Source organism: Canis aureus, chromosome 9 (genome assembly GCF_053574225.1).
Source record: "Canis aureus isolate CA01 chromosome 9, VMU_Caureus_v.1.0, whole genome shotgun sequence".
Classification (NCBI taxonomy): Eukaryota; Metazoa; Chordata; class Mammalia; order Carnivora; family Canidae; genus Canis; species Canis aureus.
In genome coordinates this window covers 45,897,328-45,917,736 of record NC_135619.1, presented here as the reverse complement: position 1 = coordinate 45,917,736, position 20,409 = coordinate 45,897,328, and the positions used below count along the sequence as shown (strand labels likewise).

Below are 20,409 nucleotides of genomic sequence, written 5' to 3'. Positions count from 1 at the left end.
TCCGTTTGCTTTTTCAGAGTTTGACCTCGGGGTAAAACTCTTCCCCCCAAATGTGCGGGTTTAAGTGAAAGCAGCGATAAATCAGCCCCTTTGAAATGCAGAAGCAGCTTGGGGAAGCCCCCTTTGATATGCAGCTTGGAAACGGGGCACTTAAAACCTGGGTTAATTCTCCGGCTTTATTGGAGGCCCAGAAAGGGAAGAGGAGGAAACCCAGGGCCACTCATTAAGTCTGGGGCACTTGAAAGGCCTGGGGCAGGGGCCGAGCGGGCGCAAAGAGATCACGGAGAGGCACAGCGGCCCTGGGAAAAGCGTCCCTGTCCCCGACAAACTCTAATCCTGGTTCCCACCCAGACAGATGAGACGTGGGGGGGGGGGGGAGGGCGGGGGGGTGCGGTGCAGCGGAGGGGCGGGCAGGCCCGGGAGAGGCTCCCGGGGATGGGGAGGCGGTTGCCCTGGAAACGGAGTGGGGGCACCGCAGAGGAGAAAGCCAAGGGCCAACCTGGCAATTTCCTGAAAGAAGCTGAGAACTCAAGAGAGTGAGTGTCACTCCCTGGGCAGCTCCTGCTCTGAGGCCCGCGCGCCGCAGCCCCTGCTTGGGAGCCAGGCTGGGGACCTGCCTGCGGTGCCTCCCGGCCCTGCTCTGGGCCCTTCCTTAGAAACATCTGCTCCTCCTGGCACTGCGTGAGGCAGGGCGCAGGGCGGGCTGAGGGCACCCTTCAGGCTCCGGTGGGGCTCTGGGGACACTCGGCTTCCACCATCTGACTCCAGAAGGGAGGAGAAGCCGAGTCCGGAGACACAAGGCACCAGGCAGGTGCCTCTGTGTCCCGGATTTCGGGCTGGTTCCCACTGCTATCCCCGCCGGTGACAAGTCCATGTCTTGGATGGGTCAGGTGGCAGGTTCCACCAGCAGCCGGGTAACTCTAGTGGGATTCCCTGGAGCTTCTGAAGCGTAGCACCCATGGCTGATGGCCGGTCCTGCCTCTTCCAAAGGGCCCCTGGCACCGCCGAGGGCTGTGGGTGGAATGAGCGGGAAACAGTTTGGTTGCTGCCTTTCCACCCCTACTCTGTCTGGCCTGGTTTTGTTGCGTGTTGTTCCTGTGCAGGGAGGTAGGTGGGTGGTGGAGGATGGGAGCGGAGAAAGCAGAAACCGTTTTAGAGCTTGGTCCTCCCATTTCAGACGGGCCAGGCTGGACAACAGCTGACAGGCTCTTGTCATCCCCCTTCCCCCCTCTGACCTGGGGGTGCTGAATTCTGGAAAATGCATTTATCATGCAGCTTGTTGCCCCACACAAATCCTGGCTCAGTGGGCTCAGGGTTTGCATACAGAGATGCTCGCGGTGAGTTTAGCAGCCAATGACAGAGGCCTTTTCTGAGCCCTCAACACATCTCCCCAATCCCTTCCTCATCATGGGAATCCAGAACCCATGGCCATTTGGAGTCTCACCTCCACATGCACCTCTCACTCAGATGCCAGCCCAACTTGGCCAAGCAGGGCCTCGGAGGGGCTGCCAGGATCTCCCAAAGCCTTTCCCTGTGTTAGAACAACATGCTTACAATTGCAGATCTATACTAGGTCTCAGACAAGGAGTCAACTAAATAAATCACAGAAATGACTCACTTTCAGCTCTCTTAACTCAGGGCAAGCTGAAAGCCTGTGGAAGGCAAGAGCAAAGCAGGGATTTTTCTGTCTGCCACTCCCTACCCCTGAGGGATGTGAGGGAGGAGGGGCAAAGGACCAGGCCCAGCTCCCACAGAGCTTGTGCCCATTTCCCCGGTCCTGCCTGGGGGTGACCAAGAGGAGGGAGGCCTCCCAGTGTTGCTTTATCATGTCTCTCCCTGGACTAATTACCTTTAGTTTCCAGATGAAATGAAATGACGGGAGCATTTCACCCGGGTTACGGCAGCAGGAGCTGGAGTACACAAGCCAGCTCCATGGTCTTCTAGAAGCCCAGGGCAGAGGCACCATTTTGTTCTTGCTTCCTCCCCAGCTGCAGGGAAGGAGGGGCTTGGGAAAGAGAGGTGGGGAAGTCAGGCTCACAAAATGCCTGCTTGGAAGCAGAGCCAAGGGGGATTAAGAAATTCAGGCAGGCCAACTGGAGATACAGTCCTCTGAAGGCCCCAAAGATAAAGGGAAAGATGACAGAAAAAGGAGGTACGTGGGTCCAGAGAAAGGAAGGCAGGAGAGGAAAGGCAGACTATAGTGGCCAGGGGGAAATGATCAATCCCTGTCAAAGGCCAAATCTGTATTATCTGAGGTGTTGCTGGGAAAAAGATTTGCTGTGGTGGTGGTGGTGATGGTGGGGTGTATGTGCATGCGTGCCTTTGTGTGTGCATGAGACAGGAGCCTGTGTACCTACACACACACACACACACACACACACACACCCCGCTATTGGGTAGGCCTGTGCCAGAAACTGCTGCATTCCTCCTAAACCCAAAGCCAGCCCCCTTTCCAAAATGCTTTCTCATTATTTGCAGGCACATTTTTCTCCACCACACTCGGCTCTTATTTCTCTATTTCTATATGCTTGCTGCAGTTGAGACTCTTCCCTGCTCTGTAATGCAACTGTAAAAACACCTGCATCTTATTACTGCTGCCTGGAGCAGGGCTGGGCTGGGCCCCTCTGCTCTCACCCCCTGCTCCCTTCTCCACCATGCTCAGTGAAGCAAAGCACCAGCGTTAACCCTGTGTGGCTGGGTCTCGGTCCTGGTCCCGGAGCCCTGGGTACCCTGAGGGGTGCAGACCATGCAGAAGAGGTGGAGATCCCCTACATCCCCGAGTAGACTTGGCAGGCATTTGGGGGACGGCCCTGGCTCCATGCTTTCCTTGTCCCAGACTTTTGATCTATTTCTCTTATCTCTGCTCCTCAGTTTCTCTCTCCATAATGTGAGAATACCATTTTGTCTTGAAAGGAAACCTGGCAAACTTCTAAGACAGACTCCTTGAGAAGCCTGGCCCTTTAAGTATCTATTCCGTCTTCTTGCCTTGAGGAGCCATTGAGACTAAACCATTCCAGAAAAATAGCTGCTTTCCTCTTTAAAATATTTTAAATAAGGAAAGCATAAAGAATAAAAATGCCCCATAATCCTATCACCCTGAGAGTCCTGTTAACATTTCTTTTAATGCAATATGTGGACATGGCTAAAAAAATAATAAAAAAAGAAGCATAGAAGGTATAACATGAAACTTAAGTTTTTCTTCCCTCAAACCACAGTTGTTCCTTCCAAAGGTAATAATTATTAACAGTTTGTGTATCCTTCCAGGGAAAGAATTTGGGTATATACTGACTTTTTTTTTTTTTTTGATTAAAAATAAGTCTGGAATTCTTGCCATGTCAGCACATGGAAATCCCCTTTGTTCTTTTTAATGGTTGCATATTAATTCGTGGTATGGCTGCACCATGGTTTATCTAACCAGTCTCCTAGTAATGGGCTCAGAGGCTGCTTCCAGTCTATGATCTTACAAACATTGTTGTAGTGAGGATCTTCAGACATACGCCTTGGGTGGACATGCATGAGTATATATCTGCAGGGAAATTCCTATGAGCACGGTTGCTGGAGCAAAGGATATGTTCATTTAGCATTTGTCTACTCTTTTTAAAAGGTGATTTTTTTTTTTTTATTGCTTGTCTCCATTTTTCTTTCTTTCTTTCTTTCTTTCTTTCTTTCTTTCTTTCTTTCTCTCTCTCTCTCTCTTTCTTTCTTTCTTTCTTTCTTTCTTTCTTTCTTTCTTTCTTTCTTTCTTTCTTTCTTTCTTTCTTTCTTTCTTTCTTTCTTTCTTTCTTTTTTTCCAGGCAAACTCCAAGTCATCTATTAGAATCTAGCTCAAATTTTGTCTCCTCTGTGAAGCCTTCCCTGATTGATCAAGGAGCCTGCTGGATTCCCCTTCCATGCTTCCTTAGCTCACTTATCTAAGCCTTATTGTAGCTCAATTTTTAAAAGAGTTTGTTTTCCATACAGGATTGCAATATGAGCACATTGATGTCTTTTCTCTTGGGGCACAATACTTTTGTCTTTTTAAAATTTTTATTTGTGCAATTCCACTCCTGGGTATATTTTCAATTCCCACAAGAATTGAAAGCAGGGACTTGAACAGATATTCATTCGTACTCTCATGTTCAGAGTAGCAATATTCACAACAGCCGAAGAGTAGAAACAACCCAAATGTCCATGACAGGTGAAGAGATACAATGTGGTCCAGCATTCTCTCTTATCTGCTATTTTGCTTTCCCTTGTTTCAGTTATCTTTGGCCCATTGTCTGGAAACAGATGATCCTCCTGATGTATCTTCAGGAGATCAGTAGAAGCCTAACACTACACCACAAGGCCTTCATCATTCCCCTCACTTCGTCTCATCACGTAGGTGTTTTATCATCTCACATCATCACAAGAAGGGTGAGTGGTATAGTAAGATGCTTTGAGAGAGAGACCACAGTCACATAAATTTTATTAGTATACTGTTGTGATTGTTCTTTTTTGTTGTTTTTGTTGTTGTGATTGTTCTATTTTAATTTTAGTTGCTGTTATTAATCTTTTACTATCCTTAATTTATAAACTAAACTTTATCATAGCTAGGCATGTATAGGAAAAAACATACTATATATAGGGTTCAATATTATCTGTGGTTTCGAGCATCTGTTGGAAAGTATCCCCTGTGGATAAGGGGTGCACACAAATATATATTATACAGCATATAACATATAATACATAATATGTAACATATATAATTCAGTCTTAAAAAGGAATGAAATTATGACACATGCTATAACACGGATAAACCTTGAAGGTATTATGATAAGTGAAATAAGCCAGTATACACACACACAAACAAATATTGCATGATTCCACTAATAGGAGGTACATAGCATGGGCAAACCCATAGAGACAGGAAGTAGAATGGTGGCTGCCAGGGGCTGGGGAGAGACAGCATGGGGAGTTAGTGTTTAGTGAGCGCAGAGCTTCAGTGTGAGAAGATGAAAGGTTCTGCAGATGCACGGTGGTGATGGCTGCACAGCAGTGCGAATGTACCTAGTGCCACTGGACCACACACTTAAAAATGGAGAGGATGGTAAATTTAATGTTATGCACATTTTACCACAGTAAAAAAATTGTTTCTTCATGTGGAAACATACCGTGTTATAGACTCAAAGTTCTTTGCAAGCTCTCTCTGTGGGTTCATCCCCTTACTTCAAGGCAACGCTGACCTATCCAGGATTGGAGAGTACTTATCCTATTTCCAGATATTTCCAGGGAAGGGAGCCCATTACATTATTAGGCAATCTTTTCCAGTGTCTCAAAACCCCAGACATTCTTGGTACCAGACCTTTCCTGCTGCACCTGAAGTTAATTTTTTCTTGGTCAGTAAGTGCTTTGTCAGGCCACTGACTCTTCACACACTCGAAGGCTCTTGTTACATCCCCCCCCACACCACGTCTGAGCTGAGGGCACCGAGTAACAGGCTTGTGGGTGGACTTCGAGGGCCTTGTGAGACTTCGTCTCGTGCTTGCATCTCATCAGCAATGATGGATGGAAGGAGCCCACCCGTCTCTCACCTCATTTGTGATGCAGTTTGTTGGGTACTAGAGCTTCTCTCTCTCTCTCTTTCCCCGGCTCTGCCCTCTGCACCCTTCTGTTGATGGCCTTTTGCTGATGGGGTGGAGCCCCATCCAAGGACAAGAGTGGAACTGGTGACTCACCTCAGCAAGCCCCTTAGACTCTCCTGTGACTCGAGACTACATGGCACCTTCAACAGCTGTTGGAAGGTGTACTTGACAGGCATGTTCTCCACGGCCTGGAAGATGCTGACCTTGTCAGCTTAGAAACATCAAAGGGCTGATGAGGGAAGAACAGGGGCTGAGAAAGGCACCATCACCTGGGTGCCTGTTGACCGCAGGCTTACTAGGCCTGACACGGCTGAGAAATGTTGTCAGGAACTCAGAGGAAGTGGGAGCCTTCTCTGTTGTGAAGACCTGCCCCCAACCTCCTCCTGGGGCACAGGAAGGGGAGGGGGCGAAACTAGTTGGAGGCCCCACGCTCAGTGGCTCAGATGTCACTGCTACCACAAAGGGAAATCCGTGTGGGGGTGGTACTTCCAGAGGCCTCATTCACCTGCAATTCAGAGGATCATAACATCACCCCATGTGTTTGTGGGCCAGGCCTGTCAGCCTCGTAACATTAGTCAATGTGCTTGAGTTGGTGCTGACATGTCTGATTTCAGCTCATGGTTTATGTGAAGGACCTGGCCTTGAGAAGAAGCTGAGCCCTCAGGAGACAACAGTCCTCAGGTCTTGCAACAAGAGTAGAGATGAGGAAGGAGAGTCAGTCTAGTAACTGGGTTTTGTAGGAACTAGATCATGGGCACTGACGTTCATGTAGTTTGCGTGTCATCAGCTCGTCTCCATCTTTTACATTTCCTAATAAGCTAGAATGTGCAACAGAGTGAATTTCTGATGCTCTGATAGAATTTCCATTATGTTCAGGTGGTTCGAGGGCTGTCCTGTATCTACAAGCATTATGGAACTGCTAGTATTCATATTTGGTTGTTTTCTTTCTTTAGAAATCACACTGTATGTGTCTAGTTAGTTGTTGTATTGATTCCTATCATATCTTCCCACCCCCCAGACTACCCACCCGAAGAGCTGGTTTCAGGAATCACAGTCGTGTGCTCCAGAGGTTTGAGAAAGATTGCTGGGTCTCATATGAAGAGAAGGCCTATATCTGTTAGTCACCACCAAATTCCCAGGACCTTGCATGTTGCAGGCCGTTAGAGGCTCTGATTCATAGCGGATAAATCTTACAGAGAGGAGAGAGTTCACTTGAGTTGCCGATATTCCCCAGCAAATCAGCAAGGAAGCCAGGAAGAGAAGCTCACAGGCCAGGTCTCTGCAGGAAGCCATGCCTGTCTTTTTATAAGCGTCCTGTGGATGGCTTTAGGTGTCAAGTAGCTCTCCCAGGGGAAGCAGTGGACAGGGCTGAGTCTTGAAGCCTCGGGTGGCTTTGAGACTGTGCTTCTGACAGGATGGGCAGGGCTCAAAAGCCTTGAAGAGCTGGAAAGGCTCTTCCTGCAGCAATAGGCAGGGGGAGGAACTTGGTCTTTGGGCTGGAGGCCCCTTGGCCTAGAATTGCCAAATGGCCAAATGTTAGGGCCCCGACCCCTGGAGGTACTCCTGGAAAGGGTCTTCTTGCAGCCCTTGGAGCTGAGGCAGGGCTGGGCCTTCTCCCCTAAGACAGGCTCCGGAGAGGCCAGAGCCAAGGGAATAATGCATCCGTCTTGTTTCTCCCCTTAGGGCTCTGTTCTCCTTCTTAAGGAGAAGGCTTCCTACTTTTTTGTCAACTGGGTTCAGAAAGTCTCCTTCCCCATGGTCCAGACATTCTGACTGGACCAGAATGTGAGTAGGAGGGAAATTGTCTTTCCAAGAGTGCTCTGTGCTTGGATTGACTATCCCTTGTGCCCTGGGACTGAGAGCATGGGCCAGAGGCAGTAGTTGAACCAGGCATTAGAGCACCTTTGTCTGCTGTGCTTCACTTTTGGAAAGCCAACCGGGACAACACCTGAGCCTATAGGCAGCTCTGGCCCTTCTCTGGACCCTGTTCTTCAGACTTCCCTAGCGTCAGATGTCCTTCCACACAAACTCTCCTTGTTCAGTCTGTGGTCCAAACAGCCTGAGGCCTGAGACAACGGTGGTTTTGCTGAGGCCATCAGAATGTTCAGTCTGTGGCTGGGCTCATTCCACCTCACAGAACTGGTGTGGCTACCACAGGTTCCCTGTGGGACAATTAGCTCACCCACCCACCTCAGGTCCATCAGGGGACTGGTTCATTTGCCCTGCTGTCTTACCGCCCTCTCCCACTGCCCCTCCTCTGTGCCATCTCTCGCACCATGTCCTGCAGGGACCCTGACACCTGGTACACCTCATGGGGCCAGCTTTCCTCAAGCTCAGCTCCATTGGTGTGAGGAGCTGAAGGTGTTTTCTCTTAAGGATAAGTTGGGAGAGGGTCAGAGAGTGCTGAGAAGTTACGCCTGTTTCTTCTTTCTTTTCCTTTCCCCCTCTGGGGCTGACAGACCAGATTTTTTTCTTTTTTACAGTACATTTTGGCAAGCCCCGTTTTTTTTTTCTGAAGAAAAAAAAATAACAGGCATATTTTGGGCGATTACTCAACTGGGGTCCTTTGTGACAGGATATGCAGCTGCGTGACTAATGGAGCTGGCTTTCTCCTGGCTTCCTTCCCCTTTCAGAGCTCTTGTTTACTGCACTATACAAAAAAAAAAAAAAAAAAGTCATAAGCTACAGATTTTTATATAAAAAAATGCCTGTGAGATACTCAAAGGCAATAAATCCTTTGGATATTCCATTTCTAGGGCTGCAGACTCCTCACCCTCTCCCACTTTTTCTTTTCAAATGCTTAAGCTCTTGACTCACGACATGTGAATCTTCTTCTCCAACCCCCACATCCCTGCTTTCTTCTGAACATATGTCCAGCAGATCGTGTGTGTGAGTGTGTGTGTATGTTTGTTGGGGGTGGGGTGGGGGTGGGGAGCAAGATGGGAACCATATTTTTGGTGCTTAACTCAGCAATTGCTAAAGGAAGGAATAATGACTTCCAGGGGCCTCGGGACCTTTTTTCCAAGGCCTGTTGTGTTTCCATAATTCTATGATAATTTTGTGGTGTAAGCAAAAGTTATTACAAAACATGGAACTAGCCTAATGAGGAAGGGTATGTTCTAAACAGGGAGGGACTGTCTCTTTATAGAGGAAGTCTGAATTTTGGCTGGCTTTGGAATTGAGAATCCTTGGCCTTCCCATGGAACTTTTGGAAGATATTCTCTCCAGCTTGTCATGTTCGACAACTGGAACTGGCCTTTTAGTTCTTCTAGAGATCAAACAGCTTTTTATTTCAGAAAGTGTCTGGCCTGTGGATGGGAAAAATGAACTAGCTAGTCAGGTTTGAAAGAGACAGATCGGTGTAGACGAGGTACACGATTTGTGGCCAGATGATGCGTGGGAGCCTCAGTTGGGATCTGGAGTAAGTCATTTAATATCTGTTGGTCTTAGTTGCTCTCGTGAAAATTAGGAGACTGTCCCCTCCCCCTAGGTGGCAGGAAAGGTGAGATGACAGAAGTCCAAGGCATGGGAAGGAACTGTAAAGAAGTATTCGGTGACGCTGCTTCTCTAAAGGGCCGCTCAAGCTTTAAGCAGGGTAGAGAGGCTTGTTCCAGAAGAGACTTCCCGATGGACGGGACAGAGGCTGTTTATACAGTGGCCTTGGGACACCATCTCCAGGGGTATTTCGGAGGCTGGTATTGCCTCCAATTTTGCCAAGTCCCTGGTCATCTTTCATGTGAGTCTCAGAATCCTAACTTTGATCACGTTCTTTTCCTACTCAGGGGGTTCTTGTCAAACCCACATAAAAGCACCACTAACCCCGTCTTGCCTACCTTTTCTGTGTCTGGCTCATCCTTTGCCAACACGCTGCCCCAGAGATGTGCACACTGGACGCAGTTTACTCTAACTTCCGGCCCAACATTTTCCCTGATGTCGCTTGGAGACCCCCTCCTTCTTTAGCTTCCTTCTATTCCTCTTGCCACTGCTTTCTGGTAAACCTTGCATATTTGTCATTTCCTAGAAGAGGTCACCTAAAATTTAGCTTTTCCAGGAGACTACACTGATTAAGGACATCACCAGGTTACCCTCCAGCAAACCATAGCAACTATATTTCTTTCTCTCCAGAGTTCAAGTCTAATGTTTTTGCCAAAGGCATTGACTTGATTGCACCACAGGGTAAACTGAGGTACCAGCCGGGGAACCAACTGGCCAGGGATAACATACCAAGTCCTTGACACAGACAGGAATAGAAACCCCACATCCTGATTCCACTTTGCCTGGAGTTTAAAGAGGCACCTTAGCTTGGATATCCCAGAATAGTTTCTCCCAGCCTGACCAGCTGTGAAGTGATATGTTGCAAGGGTTATTTTTTGCCTTGGCTTAACTCTTAAAAAAACACCCCAAACTTCCTAAAATCAGCCTAAGAAAATCCATCTCTCACAAAGTCGTTTGCTTGCCAAGTATAAACCTAGTATATTACATCATGGACGCCTTTGGGCCTCACTCTCAACTTACGGCGACACTCAGGTATCTGAATTAAATTCAGAAATCAGAGTTTATTGAAGGAAACAGATCATTAAGTCACTCCACTGGACTGCAGCCGTCCACATTGCTTATTTGGAGAAGCTGAACGTCGAATACTGTTCTCCTGATTCAAGGGGACTTGGAGTTATTCAACAAAGGGTGTGGCTATCCCATGGCGTGAGGCCTGTGGGGGCTCTTGGAAGAGGGAGGGGATGGCGGGGTGCTGGAGCTGCCTTGCATTGGCTGATTGTTAGATTTTCAGGAATTTTGTGAGCCAGTTGTTAAACAAGCCATTCTGAAAATGAAATTATATAAACCTACAATTGAATGCATTATATTAAAAACAACAGCCATAAATACTAAAAACAGATCACATCCTAATTATTTTGCTTCAATTTACTATTATCTATGCTTTTGAGTTACATGTCTCCTCCATCCATATGGTGGGGATACCATATTATAGTAGGCTGCTTACCATCTCTTCCCAACTCCACATGCAGTAATCTTACGTTGGGAAGTTTGAAATGGGCCACAGTGAGAATATTTATGTTACAGAAATTGGCAAACTCTACAAGCCAGGGCTTGTTCCATTGTTTTGTTGATTGTGTAGACTTCAGAAAGTGATAGAGAAGTTACCAACAAGGTAGATTAAATATAAGAGTGTGTCATAGCTGTAGCAGTGACATTGTAACACGAAGAATTGCAGTAATATTCTTCCAGTATCCAAAAATAATGATCCAATTTAGCAGTTGCTCCTGTCATTGACAAATGAGTGAAGTTCTGAAATTCATCTTTGTTGCTCCACTGTTGTTTTACTTATTATTGTAAGTGAAATTATCAACCAACATGCACGTCAGTTCTATATGTGGAAAGCTGATTGTTACACATTTACCATCCCCTCTTGGAAAGGTGTGTCTATGGACTGCTTTCTTGGGGTCCCAGAGGAATACCTGAAGCTCAACAGTAAGGAGCATGTCTGAGGGACAGCTGTGGAAGGAGTACTTACTGCTGGGAAGAGACCAACACAGACAATCCAGTGTGGAGTCAGCAGTCAGAGACGAGCCCATCGAAACAGGAATGTGGAAAATACACCAGATTTGCTAAATCGAAATGTATTACTGTGTACCAACAAGGCTAGATGGTAGAAAAGCCATAATGACTTCTACATTCAAGGTGAGGGTTAAATGCTGTATATTCACAGTGCTTTATTTTTCTTTAAAAGATTTATTTATTTATTCATGATAGACACATAGAGAGAGAGGTGGAGACACAGGCAGAGGGAGAAGCAGGCTCCATGCAAGAAGCCCGACGTGGGACTCGATCCCCCGACTCCAGGATCGCGCCCTGGGCTGAAGGCAGGCGCCAAACCGCTGAGCCACCGAGGGATCCCCCTTCACAGTGCTTTAAAGGCCTTTTTTTCAAGGCCTTTTTATTATTATTATTATTATTATTAATTTTTTAAAAAAATTTATTTATTTATGATAGTCACACAGAGAGAGAGAGAGAGAGAGAGACAGAGACACAGGCAGAGGGAGAAGCAGGCTCCATGCACCGGGAGCCTGATGTGGGATTCGATCCCGGGTCTCCAGGATCGTGCCCTGGGCCAAAGGCAGGCACCAAACCGTTGCGCCACCCAGGGATCCCTATTATTTTTTTTTATTTTTTATTTTTTTAAAGATTATTCATTTATTTATTCATGAGACACACACACACACACACAGAGGCAGAGACACAGGCAGAGGGAGAAGCAGACTTCCTGCAGGAGCCTGATGTGGGACTCGATCCTGGATCCTGGGATCACACCCTGAGCCAAAGGCAGACGCTCAACCACTGAGCCACCCAGGTGTCCCGGGATCCCTATTATTTTTATTTTTAAAGATTTTATTTATTTATTCATGAGAGATACAGAGAGAGAGGCAGAGACACAGGCAGAGGGAGAAGCAGGCTCCATGCAGGGAGCCTGATGTGGAACTCGATCCTGGGTCCCCAAGATCAGGCACTGGGCTGAAGGCGGCGCTAAACTGCTGAGCCACCCAGGCTGCCTAAAGCCATTTTAAAATTAAAAAAATTTTTTTTTATCCATGAGTTCATGTGCCCACCAGAACAGAACCATGAGGTAGATGGGTAAGTTAACTATCAACATCGTATCCGTTTAACATATGGGAAACTGAGGCAATGGGTGTCTAAGTGGTTCACCTGAGGTTATTCTCTCCACATAAATGGCTAAGTTGGTATTTGAAGGAAAAATAGAAATAGCACAGACTTTTGGGTCAGACACATCTGGGTTAAAGATCCCACCTGTTATTGATGTAACTTTGCTACTTTACCTTTCAAAATCTTTTCCTTTCTCTTCTTTTCTTTTCTTTTCTTTTCTTTTCTTTCCTTTTCTTTTCTTTTCTTTTCCTTTCCTTTCTTTTCTTTTCTTTTCTTTTCTTTTCCTTTCTTTTCTTTTTTCTTTTCTTTTCTTTTCTTTTCTTTTCTTTTCTTTTCTTTTCTTTTCTTTTCTTTTCCTTTTCCTTTTCTTATAACCTACAAAATGAGGACAACAATGCCAGGTCACATGTTTGCAGTGAGGATTGGCTTAAATGAGATAACGGATATAAAAGAACTGGTACTTAGGATGTCATCAATAAATATTTATTTCTTTCTCCCTTCTAACATGATGTTTTAAAATTGCTTATGCTTGATTTTTAAATGCAGTATATGACTCTTTTGGCTAATGTATTCATTTTTCTAATTATAACTTTTAGGTTTCAGTAAAATTATTCTACATAGTTTAGGCGAAATTAATTAGAAGAGGTAGGGGCAGGGGCAGGGGTGGGGGGGGTGGGCCTGGAAAGAGCTAGACCAGGATTTAGATTTCATAAAGGGCTTCTTCACTCCCTGGTAATGGGAAAGAATCCATACACGGTATCGAGTTCAGCAAGGCCTTTCTGTGCACAGGACCGAGAGCTCCAGATGGCCTGCCCCTTTCTGGTCCTAGGCTTCCATGTCACCACTGCCAGCCTCTTAGCCCTCTGTCCCCTGAAACACTCACACCCTCGCCACCATGCTTTGCCTTGGAGCAAAGACCAACCCCATAGGAAGCAGATGCCTCAGGCCATTCCTCATTTCAGTAGAGAGGCAGCCCAGCAAGCCCACCGGACTCCTGCTCCTTCTGCCCGGATTTATCTTTCTTCTTAGCACTTCTCTATGCCATGCTGTGTAATTTGTAAAACTGTACCCTCTATGAGGGCGGGGCTTTTTGTTGGTTTTGTTTGGGACCTAGAGCAGTGACAGGGAACATGGAAACCTCTCACTTAAACAGTTACTCAAAGAAAAGAGTAAAATGGGCCATCACCCCACTCCCTGTTTTTTTTTCTTTCAAATAACAGTCCATTTGTTGATGGAGTTCCGTGGACTCAGATTTGGCTCAGACCTCACGGGCATAGACTGTGGTGGCAGAGGGTGTTGTCAGAGATCTGAGGCAGAACTCCAGGAAGAGGTGGGGGTCCCTGAGGATGGTCTGCTGACTGTCCCACAGGGACTGAATGAGGCAATGAAGTTCTGTGGTTAAGAACGTGTTGGTTAAAATCTGGCCCCTACCACTTATTAGCTATGCAATCTTGGGCAAGTTATTTTCTCTGAGTCTCATTTTTCTTATCTGTAAAGTGTGGATAAAAATATCCATAAGGTTATGACGTGGATTAATGAGATAAAACACGGTGCGTGCTTAGCACAGAGCCAGGCATGGAGAAAGGGAGCCAGTATCCCTTACATCGCAAAAGAAGGTGGAAGAGGGGGTTTGTGCAGGGTAGATGAGCACAGCTGGGGGAGCCAGGAGAAGCCAAACGTGCTCAGTGCCTCGGCTTCTGCAGACACGGCCAAAGCCCAACCAGCCTGGCATGGGGCACTGCAAAGGGGCTTTGGAACAATGACACTGACCCAGGAGGATCTGGCTGTCACCGGCAGAGCCTAGCCAGACCCAGAGGCTGCTGGCATGACTCCAGTGACTTTGCTGGACTATGTATGGCGTCTAACACAACTTTCTCTCCTGGGGCAAAATAAGCACAAACTCACTTCAGCCCCTGGGAGAGTCTGTAAGGGGGCGGATACCAAGGCTGAAGCCATGCCCATGAATAAAGGACACAGGGGTTCTTGCAAGGTAGGGAGTTGAGGACAATGGGTTTAGAGCAGTAGGAGGAGAAATGGGCCAAATGGGGAGGATGGCCTCGTTTTCCTTGTACAAGACAGTCATGGTTTCATTCTGAAAGGTGGGTGTTTAGAGGGCATTGGGGGCATGGGGCATGGTGAAAGGGCAGGAGAAGACACTTCAAGGACAGGAAGTCACATGTATAGAGGGGTCAAGTTCATGTGAATAGGATTGGGTGACAGGGGAGAGGGAATCAGGGATTGGGGGGTGCACAAGGAAGCTACAAGTCTGTGCAGTGTCTAGGCAAGCCCAGATAGACCTGTCACTAGGTGGACAGTCTGTCCCTGGATGGGCTCTCTGGGGCCAGCTGGATTTAGGCCCGAAAGTCCCTCTTCTGCTTGGCATTTGAAATGCCGTGGGTGCTCAAGACCATATGGTCTACGGGAAGATAGAACTGGAAGAGGGTCCCGCAGATTTAGTTTGAGTTCCTGAAATGTCATTTTCTAGCTTTGACCTTGAGCCTCAGTCTCCTCAGCTGTGACACACGGAGGACCACTCCTGGCTCCTCCTCCTGGTACTCACTGTCAGGGGTTAGTGAGATGAAGCATTGAAAGTCAGCAGTCCTTCTCCCAGTTCTGTCTATTACTAACCCCTGGGCCTTTGGTTCTGGGTGCTCCTTGGACCACTCATTTCAGCAAGCCCACCTGGCTAATGCCGCCCCACGAAAAGAGCAGAACTGCCCCGGTTGGTTCTGACCTCCCACTGGCCTGCCTGCAAGCAGAGACAAAGTCCCTGGACGCTGGGCCAAGAGGCTTGTCACTCACTCAATGCAGCTCAGGTGCTAAGCACATGAATGGATGCCTGCAAAGCACTCTGGGCTCTTTTTGGGAAAGCCATTGGAGTGAGACAAAGGATGCCTTCCCTCTCTGCATTCCTTAACAAAGCCCCCCCTGGCCTGCCTTGCCCTAGGAGCGCCCCGTGCAGGTGTGGACATGTACGCTTTCCTAGATGCTGGCTCAACCCCTGAAAGTGTGCAACGCAGGTGCACATTCCACTCTCCTGCAGCTACCTTTGTAACGGTGGGCAGGCCACATTTCCCTAATCTCCCAGGGTCTCAGTTTCCAGAGCTGCAAAGTAGGAGCCATAGATATTCTAAACCTGCTTGCTGGGAAATCTTCCAAAAGCTATTATGGAAGTTTTAGATTCTCTGGGACCTCTATGGGCCAGCCCACCAGGATGGGGCTCTAGCTTCTACTTACTAGCTATGTGACCTGGGCGAATCACTTTAGCCTTTCCGTGCCAGTTCTCTCATCTCTAAGAGGAAGAATCATGGTTGCATTTACCTCATAGGTTGTTACAGATGTAGCATGAGCTCATACATTTGAGTTATGAGTTAATGCACGAGTTAACACAAATGTATGAGTTCATACTGTAAATGTGCTTAAACCAGGGCCTGGCACATAGTAAGACTAATTATAAGTGATACATAATAATAACACTTACTATAACCCATTTTCCACCCCAGTTATTATTCTGGTCCCATTTTCCTGACTTGCTCACCATAGCCTGAGGGCCTGGCCCTGTTTACCCTTGGCTTGCTACTACCATGAGCACCCCAAGACTTGTGGAAGCAGTGTGTGGGAGAAAGGTTGCATAAAGCAGGATGGGATAGAGGATTGAGAAGAGAATATGAGCTCCAGGGAGGGCCAGGGAGATGAGAAAGGCCTAGAAGATGGGATGAGGGAACAATGCCCAGCTAGGCCAACCTCTCAGAGGCTTGAGAGCCTGATGCAGATGCAGAGGGTCTGTGGAATTATTCCCACATCTAAGGTCCTGTAGCACCTGCGCTTTAGGTGAGTGAGGCCTCATCATTGTGTTCCTTTCGTGGGGAGGGAACTCAGTAAATGACTCTTTAATCGAACCACATGTGAAAATTAGTGTGCTAACCAGTTAGGGTAGTAACTGTGGCCTGGGGTGGTGCTGGGGAGAGGGGTGTGTGTGTTTCCCAACCCTAGGCCTTTTCTTAGCACTCCTATTACTGAGCTGACCCATCAGGGAATCAGGAATCCCCTAGACACTCAAGCCAGCTGGGAGAATAGGAGTGCTGTCTCATGCCCATTTGCCTAGACTCTGTGCCGCTTCCCTCTGTTCTTGCTTTCTTTCTCTCTTTTCTTTCTTTCCTTTCTTCCTTTCTTCTTTTTCTTTCTTTCTTTCTTTCTTTCTTTCTTTCTTTCTTTCTTTCTTTCTTTCTTTCTTTCTTCTTTCTTTCTTTCTTTCTTTCTCTTTCTTTCTTTCTTTTTCTTTCTTTCTTTCTTCCTTCTTTTCTTTCTTTCTTCTTTCTTTCTTCTTTCTTTCTTTCTTTCTTTCTTTCTTTCTTTCTTTCTCTTTCTTTCTTTCTTTCTTTCTTTCTTCCTTCTTTTCTTTCTTTCTTTCTTCTTTTCTTTCTTTCTTTCTTTCTTTCTTTCTTTCTTCTTTCTTTCTTTCTTTCTTTCTCTTTCTTTCTTTCTTTCTTTCTTTCTCTTTCTTTCTTTCTTTCTTTCTTTCTTTCTTTCTTTCTTTCTTTCTTTTTTCTTTCTTTCTTTCTTTCTTTCTTTCTTTCTTTCTTTCTTTCTTCTTTCTTTCTTTCCTTCCTTCCTTTCTTCTTTCGATTTATATACTTATTTGGGGGGAGGCAAAGGAAGAGGGAGAGAGAATCTCCAAGCAGACTCCATGCTTAGCACAGAGCCCAATGTGAGGCTTGATCCCATGACCCTGAGATCAGGACCTGAGCTGAAACCAAGAGTTGTCCACTTAACCGACTGAGCCACCCACATGCCCTACTGCTTGTCATTTCTAACCCATCCCATGGCACCATGTTAGGTTTGTGCCAGATACACTCCAAAGACTTGAAATCTCCTCAAACTATACCTCAGAAAAGCAGGGCCCCAACTCAGATGTTTTTAGATTCCCCACAGACTCCCTCTAGATGTTAATAACATCTCAATCCTGAAGATAGGATCTTAAGGAAGAGGGCAGGAAAGGCCTGCTTTGTCTAACTGCTGCCTTTCTTCCTCTCTCTCTTCCACTTTCCTTCCTGGCCTGGAAGAGCTTTCTGCATCCCTTCCCACCTGGAGGAAATTTCCTCAGGCTACCTGCTGTCTTTTCTGCACTATGACTTACAGCAAAGTCCCATTATTAGATTTCCTGGCTTTGTTCTTATTATGTAAAAAGAAGATTTTAAAATTTGGGAACCCTCTTTCCAGAAAGCCTCTAGCAACTCAATGAAGTCAGTATGGACCTTCAAGGCTGAGCAGTGGCCCATTGTCCCAGATGATGTCCCCTCCGCAAGAAGAAGCCATAGCAAGAGATGACTCACAAAGGAGAGGAAGATATAGTGGTCTAAGATATTTACTGGTATTATCCCAGCATATTGAGGAAATAAAATGTATCATGAGGCTATTTCTGTATAATTTGACAATTCATTTTATTCTTACATGTACAAATTTAAATAAATGGAAAGGGCATATGGCAAGTGAAAGTGGTCTTTCCTGCATGGTGGGAATAGACATGATTTTCATCTCTTTCTTTTATTTTTAAGATTTTATTTATTTATTTGACAGAGAGAGAGACAGAGAGACAGAGAGCACAAGCAGGGGGGAACAGCAGAGGGAGAGGGAGCGGGGAGCCTGACGCAGGGCTCCATCCCAGGACCCCCGGGATCATGACCTGAGCTGAAGGCAGATGCTTAGCCAAATGAGCCACCCAAGTGCGCCCCCTTTCATCCCTTTCTTTTGGCTCAAGCATATTTTCTACAATTAATATGCTACTTTAGAGTAAAAATTAAAAGACAAAATGGATGATTTCTGATATTTTATATGAAATTTTATATGAAACACAAATAAATATATAAGAATATATGTGAATGAATGAATGTTTTATGAGTAAAGAATTCTATATATCTCTTCGTTTATATAGTTAAATATTATATAATATATAATAATACACATAACATACAATATAATACATATGATGCATTGGTATATAGGTGACTATTCATAGAGATACTGGAAGGAAATACAACAAAAACTATCAAAAGTTTCCAGTTGTGTTTTTTTGTATTTCCCAAAGTTTTTTTTTTTTTGCATTGAGCATTGATTACTTTTGTAATTTGAAGGAAAAAACAAAACAAAACCTATGTAAGTGTTTCACTTTGGTGAAAACAAAAATTGTCAAGTTATTTTCAGATCATTATTTTTGCTGGTGAATTTACCTGTTTAGCATGAAAACAAGCACAACTTTTTTTTTTTTTTCCTGTTAAGTAGCTTCTAAAAGTTAGGCTTAAACCCTGAAATTACTATGGGATTTGATGTTTTAGTTTGGCCAGCTCTGACTTGTTCATAGAATTGGTCAGCATGGTCAGGTGGACTGCGGATTAGCATCTATGTTTGTTTACAAACAGCAAAAGCCCACACAGTAGAGAATGTTCTGGACTTAATTTCCATGCAGGAGGTGCCTGTTTTGTAGGTGTTGCCTGTCTGGAGGGGATGTATGGGAGATTAATCAGAAACACTACTCACAGTCCAAAGCAAGCAAAAGGTGAAGGCTGGTCTTGGGGGTGAGGGGTGGGTGAGATTGCATGGTGGCTGTCCAGGCCCCTGGGGAGAGCAACATGATGGTCTCATGGTTATTCTCCATCCCCCATGACCTATGGGACTTTCCTGATGCTGGTGTAGCTGTTTGCAATTTGTCCTTTGGCTGATACTTTCTAGATTGCTAGGAGGAGAAAACACTGATTTCTCTATTTGTATTCTGGGGAATATAAATAGCAAAGTTTTAGGTTCCCACCCTCTGTTTATGAACTTTTATCCAATACATAAATGGGCTCCAGAGGGAGAAAGAAACATCTTCAGTAGGTGGATCTAGACTGTCTGGAACCTCTGGACCTAGATGGGTCCATCTGCAAACAAGGACTTAGTGTATCTCCTCCCAGTCCCATCTCCCATGGAATTTTCTGAGGGAACTTCCTCTCTGCCTAGAATTTTGAAATTCTCTGATGGAAGCTTGGTGTAATGGCAAATGTCCTTTTGAAGCCTCAGAATGTTTTCCACTCTTCACCAATCAACCTTCCACAAAGCAACTTTTAAATCCTTCCCTAACACTAATAAGGATTGAGAAACAATAGAGGTTTCATGCTCTTGTCCAAATTGCATGGAAAGTTCCAGGGGCTACGGGAGGGAAGGATGGGGAGGAGAATAAAAACAGAACATCACGGTCTCAGGATGTCCAGCTTAAAATATTAGCCTCTGAAACTCACTGCTTCAAACATGTCACCGAGTCTGTAAATACCATCCTCCTCACCCAGGGTCGTAAAGCTAACATTGTTTAGCTCTCTGGCTTTGCGTTTATGGTCTTGTTTGATTGCAGGACACTGTTCACCCGACCACTACCTTCCATGCACCTCTGTGGGATTCTAGGACCACCAGGGACTGCCTAGAAAGGGATTCCAACTTGTTACACCGCTGCCTCCAAGAAGGGACCACCTGGGCACATGCTCATAGCTCACTGAACATTTCTATACTTTTTCCAGGTTATGCATCTTTCTGATCCTTAACTATCTTTTTGCATAACCGATCAAATCTGTAAGTATTGTCTAAGGCTCTATAGTACTCAGAGCACTGGGGAGGCATCCTTGGAGCCCACATTCTGGGATAAGGCTGGGGGACACACAGACTCAAGGAGACAAAGGCCAATACATCTGAAATGGAGAATATGCGATAATCTTCAGTAAAGAGATAAACTTTATTTGTGCGTGTGGTAGACAAAAAGAACCATGAGTGGAGAAGGAGAGGACATGGGGGCTCCAGGCTTCCCAGAAGTTTGGCTGAGAGTCAGGGGAGAGGGGAGGGCAGGGCTGGAGCTGGATCTCCGGAGATGGGCAAAGTCTAGATAGATATTGTAAGCAAAGGGAATGGAAGGAGCAAGGACAGAGAGCAGGGATGGAGCAGGATACGGGGTGGATTTGTAGGTCTGGCCAAGGTGGAGTTCTTGGGGGAAGGCCTGGGGTGGAACTGGCTGGAGCAGTGGTAGCATAGGGCTACATCACGGAGGGCTTTCAAAACTTCTTTTTCATTATAAGTTCCCATGCACTCGTCTCCAGATAAAGACATGTTG

At 46.0% G+C, this 20,409-nt stretch overlaps 1 long non-coding RNA gene across 1 annotated transcript; it reads left to right on the top strand.

The window, feature by feature from the left end:
* Positions 1-1,942: 1,942 nt before the first annotated feature.
* On the top strand, positions 1,943-17,874 carry LOC144320786 (uncharacterized). The gene is made up of 4 exons (XR_013386424.1): positions 1,943-2,152; positions 4,242-4,395; positions 11,037-11,300; positions 17,502-17,874. It is a non-coding gene; the product is annotated as an uncharacterized LOC144320786 (long non-coding RNA).
* The last annotated feature ends 2,535 nt before the right edge of the window (positions 17,875-20,409 follow it).